Raw genomic sequence first — 6,311 nt, forward strand, 5'->3', positions numbered from 1 at the left:
TCTACCATATTCTAGTGATTATTGTTACTAAATTGCATGTTCAGGTTATGTTCACATTTCTCTCTTACACCTTTGGTAATTTCATCATTAGGATAACTTCGTCACATCCTTCTAGCAAATTTTAGGATCATTGTCCATCTATCTGTTCTTAATTGACGATATATATATATAATAATGGAAAATATGCCAGAGGCAAGTAAGACAATAAAAGTTTCAATTCAATTATTGATGGAGAGAGATTCTCTAAATTTTCATAGTGAAAAGATTTATGTTCTTAATGTGTAAAAAAAAAATGGATGATATTTTTCGGAAATCCCAACAAAAGGACTTCTTTTTTCAAAAAATGAAATAGAAATTTTGAATGGACCGGGAGAGACTTACCACATTGGTTTGCATTAATCTCAACATTTAAATCATGATTTCTTTAAACAATAAGATAGGATTAAAACAATGGGTTTTATCTATCAGAACAAGTTTACCCTGTTATCAATCATGATCATTAATTTCCTTAAAATAAGTTCCGATAAAAAAAAAATCGATAATAAGCTATTTAGCAATTGGGTTTGACTTTCCTCTCTTTTTTCTTCGTACGCCGGTCTGACCTAAACTGGCTCGAACTTGGTTATTTGTTTTCTGCTTAACATCTAAACAGAAGCATATCAAATCTCTCAGGCACCCTTATCCAATTGCCTGGATGCCTCTACTTATCGGATGCTTCTTTTCATTCTTCCTCCCCGTAGGTACTCTAGTGTATGACTTCGTCTCTGATTCATTCAAAACCAGCACAAGTGACCAGCGTAAATTTGCTGATCGTATGGATGCTCGACCGAGAGCATGAAATTTTCTAATCTGCAATCACCAGCCCGTCAGGGATGCGTGGTAAGAACTAACCCAAGAAAGCTTTGTAAGGATTACTAATAACATGGCTTCAGAAGATCACCGCAAATTAACACAAACCCCCACCCACCATTTGCTAACATGGCAAAGCAAGAAAGCAAATTCTGGGAATTCCAGGGTTTAAGAGGAACCATGGTCCGATACACAGATGAACATCCTAATGTTTGATCAGCTAATTTAAGTTCAAAGCAGTCTACTGTCCAGTGATGATAATAATAGCAAAGCAGTCTACTGTCCAGTGATGATAATAATAGCAAGAGTATCAATATCAGCGACAGCAGCGCTATAAGAATAGTCTAAAACATCAGCTCTGGCAGACCTCCTTCAGACAAATTCATCCCTGCAAAACCCGTAACCCAGTGTCAAAACAACTTTGAAATTTTAACAGGGTATCTATAAAGAGGCTCCATCTTATTCGGTAAGTTTCAATCAATTGGCCAGTCAATCGAATTACCAAGGCTTCCATAAAAAAAAATGGGGGCATGGATAAAGCAATCAAATATAGGTTTCATTTGTTTCGCGGAAAAATGACTAATTTGGAAGATATTTTCCTAAAAACTATTGCTTATATCGCTTACAAAAAATGAATGAACAAAGAATATTTTCATCGTTTGTGAAAATGTTTAGATAAACTGTTATCAACAATGAAAACATTTTCCATCGACTAATTATTTCAAGCGATACAAGCGATCACTTTTAGGACAATATTTTCAAAATCCGTGAACAAACAGAGCCTTAATCAGATCCTATTTTAGTCAAGGAGACATTTGTATGGGTTAAATAGAGGAATTTTCTGATAACACTCTGATCTGTGATAATTATGAACAAAAACTTTTCACAGATTGGAGAAAAAGGGGTAATATTCAGTCAGTGCCAGCGACATAAGTATACCTAGTGTGTGGCTATGCACAGAAAATAGAGATGGTACCTGGATCAATTCCTTACGAGCTTCTTGCAGTTCATCATTGCTCTGGCGCTCTTTACAAATGAGGGCAGAATTTAGATCCTCCAAGTTGGTCAACTCATCCTCCTCCTCTTTCAGTTCATCACTAATCTCCTTCATCTTCTTTCCAACAGCTTCATCATCTTGATCTTCAAGGTGCTTCATAATTTCTACTTTTCCTTTCAACTCTTCCATCTCCATTTCCAATTTCTGCTTCCGTCAAGCTACTCTTCCAACTCAAGGATATTACTCAGGGCCAGCGACATAATTATACCTAGTGTGTGGCTATGCACAAAAAATAGAGATGGTACTTGGATCAATCCTTACGAGCTTCTTGCATTTCATCATTGCTCTGGCGCTCTTCACTAATGAGGGCAGAATTCAGATCCTCCAAGTTGGTCAACTCGTCCTCTTTCTCTTTCAGTTCATCATTAATCTCCTCCATCTTTTCTTCAACAGCTTCATCATCTTGATCTTCAAGGTCCTTCATAACTTCTACTATTCCTTTCAACTCTTCAATCTCCATTTCCAATTTCTGCTTCCCATCAAGCTGCTGTTCCAACTCAAGGATCTTACTCAGGGCCTCCTCTTTCTCCCTCTAAAAATCCTAGCAGTGTCAATCATGTATAAAGCAGAATATGCCATGGTAATCAAATGGAAGTTTTTTTCACTGGCATTCACACCTCTTGTTCTTCCACCAGCCTGAGGACATTTTCATCAGCTCTTTTCTGCTCCATTGATGCTAATTGGATAGAACTGTTTTCGACATCGATCTAGAAGGACAAATTAAGAAATCAGTATACATCTTGTGATGCAATCTTGACTAAATACGACATATGCCAATGGTTTCAGCAGACTACGAGAACCTGCCAACTGCTAAGTTTTCAAAGCAATTGTCTCGCCTTAGTGAGTACAAAAAAAGTAAGCACTCTTATTATTCAAACATTTTGGTGTCCTTTTCTATCAGGCTCTTATTGTTCAAACAATGAAGAGCAACCGATTATTTCCTTCTTAAGTACTATTCTCTAAGACGCAGGCAGTAAAAATGCTTCCATGCGACATGTCTGATGACAACTTTGCATCAATTGAAGAAAATGACAAATTCGCCCGTGTTTCTATAAACTTGGTGATCGAGGCAGAAATGAATCAAAGACCACCCTCAAAAGAATTGCACGTGAAGCATAGTTACGAAGGCTCCAAAAATATATTAGTTTAGCAAGGTAGCTAAAAGGTGAAAGTCAGAAGTAAATAGTCTTGGCAAATAGTATATTCACTTCGTGTAACCTTTTTCTTGTCCTCATCCGGCTTTTGTCTCTCACGCTCGGTTAGGGCCTCACGTTTGTTCAATTCTTTGCTCCAACAATTAATCTTTCTTTTCTTCCTTTCCAACTCATTGCTAAGTTTCTCTTGTTCCAACAATGTCCTTTGTATTATGTCACGTTGAAGGCATTGCATCCTCCTTTTTTCTGTAAAAACAATAAAATACAAGAAAATTTAAGTCATGTTTCTTTAGAATGAGAGCATGTAGTAGTCACATATAGAACTTAATGGGAATTTAAGATTTGGTGCCAGTATCAGTCTTCAGGCTTATAAAAAAGTCAGCATGTGGAAAGTGCCCTCGACATAACATCTCTTTAGCATGCAGCACTGACCACATAACTTTCGATAATTGATGAAGTGCACATAAAACTTGCACTAGAGCAACTATGAACTACATAGATGTTATGACCTACAATCTGATAAAGACGAGAATGTCCATATACATGGCCGGATGCACACAAGCACACGAGAGAGAGAGAGAGAGAACCTTCCACAAAAGCAGAGTGAAGCTTGTCTTTTTATTCAAGCATCCTACTCAGTGACAAAGTCTTCTCAATATACTCGGACTGTAATTCCTCCAGAGTTTCATTCGTCAAATCAATCTCGTTAGCTAGATGCGCGACAATTCTGTGTCTTCTTTGAGCTTGGTCTGCCTCGCTGGCTAGGTCTGTCTCCAGGTACTTCGCCAAGGCAAGGTGGTATGCCTTTCGTTTGCCCCTTCTATTCACAGAACCTTCATCCACCCCTGCCGCATGTGGACATAGTTCTTCATACCTGTAGTCCTGCTCTTTCTTGCCCGTACAGGAAGCGCATCTTAAGCTTCCATTTGGGCCCTTTACTTTGTACTTCCCGGATTTCAACTCATCATAAGGTCCGTCTATGTGGTCCAATATCTCAGAATCACTAATATCTGAATCTTCTTCAGAGCTGTAGTCCATCTCCCATTTGTTTCCGATCTAAAGAAGTGGAAAAGAAAATTTTTTCACAGATCAACAAGACATTGCAAAAGCAGCTGCTTTCAGGTAAGAAAGTCAAGAAACAGTCACACCACTTATGCAGGAAAAATAGAGCACGAAACTGACTACCCCCGGTTTGCCGGATTATTATACGACGCCCCCCAAAGAAGCCCAACATTACTAACCACGATGACGAGGTCGCTCTACCTCAAAAGAATGCAGGATGAGCACGCATGGCGGGAGACTGTGATACTTGCTACGCATCAATGTCGTGCATGCAAGCCCACGAACAAGATTTTCAGCCAAATACAGGCCCACGAACAAGATTTTCAGACCCATGTCTCGCATTTCGCACACAGAGAAGTATAACTTTTCAAGAATCGTACCCTCTTACCTCCTCCTTCTTGAGCTTGCTTCGCCGATCGAGCTTGAACCGGCGGAAATCTCGCCTCATGGGTTTGGAAAATTTCCACTTCGCGAGCTCGGATCGCAGCTAATCCCGAACGGAGAGCGAAAGTAACAGAGCGATTTGGAAGGGAGAAAAGGAAGAAGAATTTACTCGCTACTTCCTCTCGCTCAGGGCTTTTCTTACAATGGCGTGGATACCAAAAAAAACCCCAAATTGATATATTGTGATAAATTTAACCCAAAAATCCTAAACTAGTATATCTATGATAACTTTACTCTGGATTAGTTTTCGTTAAATTTGATGACACGTACAGTTGATGGTGTATCGGTGTGAGGTTTTACCCTTTATTTGTTACAAGTATATCAGTTTGAGGTTTTTTGTGGTATTAATCCAATCTAACGAAAAGTAAATTTATCACAAACGTACCAATTTTGGGTTTTTGATGGTTAAATTTTTTTTTGGATAAATTTATCATAGATATATTAATTTAGAATTTTTCGTGATTTTAACCCTCTATAGTATGGGTTTATTTTATTTTATTGACTTTTTCGTGATTCTTTTATAGCCTTAGGAATTCATGTTTCAAGTTCGTACTTTTTTCAATATTGGCCATTCAAAAATAAGAAAATGTCATTTCAAGAAATTATTTATTCACATATAGTTAATGTTGATACCTATTTTTGATTTGCCCAAAATTAATTACACAAAACTTAGGAATTAATTTTCTTTAATTCCTAAAACAAAAAAATATTTCTATTTAAATACATTGCATATAGAATTTAGGCACATTTGTATTAATATGGCCTATTAGAGTTAAAAAAAATAAAAAAAATCAAGTTGGGCCGGGTTGGGGCCTGACTGACCCGGCCCTTTTTCTTTTTTCTTTCTTTTTCCCGCATGGGGCCCGGCCCATTCTTCTTTCTTTTTCTTTTCTTTCCCCTCCCCCTGCGGGCCCAGCCCGTTTTTTCTTTTTTCGTTCTTCTTCCCCCCGCCGGTCCAGCCCTTCTCCTTCCTTCTCCCCTGCGCCGGTCGCTTTCTTTTCCCCTGTTCTCCCCTGTTCGCGACGGCAGCGTGACGCACGGCGGCGCCGCTCCTCACCGTCGCTATCCGGCCAAAGCAGGGCTGGATGAGCACGCCGACGGGACTAGCATTAATGGCCAGTCCCATCTTCCCCATTTCCCGGCTCCCTTATCTCCTCCTCCCTCTTGGTTCCCTGTTTCTCTGCTCTGCGTCACCGAACCAGGCCCCCCTGCACCGGTCTGCAAATGGCCGCGAAAGTCGCGGGGCAGGTAGGCCGGTGCAGGCCGTCGTCACGCTGACGTAATGGAGCAGAGGGACTCCGACATTCGCCTATAAAAACCGGCGAGAGGCAGAGAGAGAGGGTCGGCCATTTGAAGCAAAAAAAAAACAGAGATAGAGGGAAACAGAGAGAGTCTGAGAGAAACCGAGAGAAAACAGAGAGAAAAAAGAGAGAAAGAGAGGAGATTTGAGCGTTTGCAGGTCCCTGTAGTCGCGCCGTCGCCCGCAGATCAGCCGGAGACTCGCCAGAATCTCCGCCGACCGGTGAGCCCCTCGAGTCCCCTGTTCGCCCCTGTTTCTATGCCCGGTTTGGCCGGGACTTGTGCCGGCCGTTTCGCACGAATCTCGGCCCATACCGTCGTCCCCTATGGTCTGTGTGTCGCCGTTGAAAGTAAGGTAGGCCGCCGGAGTGCGCCGGATCCCCGAGGTAGGTCGAAAACCGTTTATTTTGGTCACGCACGCCATCTGCTCGACAAAATGCCTCAAA

At 40.7% G+C, this 6,311-nt stretch overlaps 1 pseudogene; it reads right to left on the bottom strand.

Moving 5' to 3' along the window:
* Nucleotides 1-915: 915 nt before the first annotated feature.
* On the bottom strand, nucleotides 916-4,652 carry LOC115667203 (factor of DNA methylation 2-like; annotated as a pseudogene).
* Between the last annotated feature and the right edge of the window lie 1,659 nt (nucleotides 4,653-6,311).

The sequence above is a fragment of the Syzygium oleosum genome, unplaced genomic scaffold, assembly GCF_021117445.2.
Source record: "Syzygium oleosum isolate NSW1041296 unplaced genomic scaffold, Sole_v2.1 Sole_v2.05, whole genome shotgun sequence".
In the NCBI taxonomy this organism is placed as follows: Eukaryota; Viridiplantae; Streptophyta; class Magnoliopsida; order Myrtales; family Myrtaceae; genus Syzygium; species Syzygium oleosum.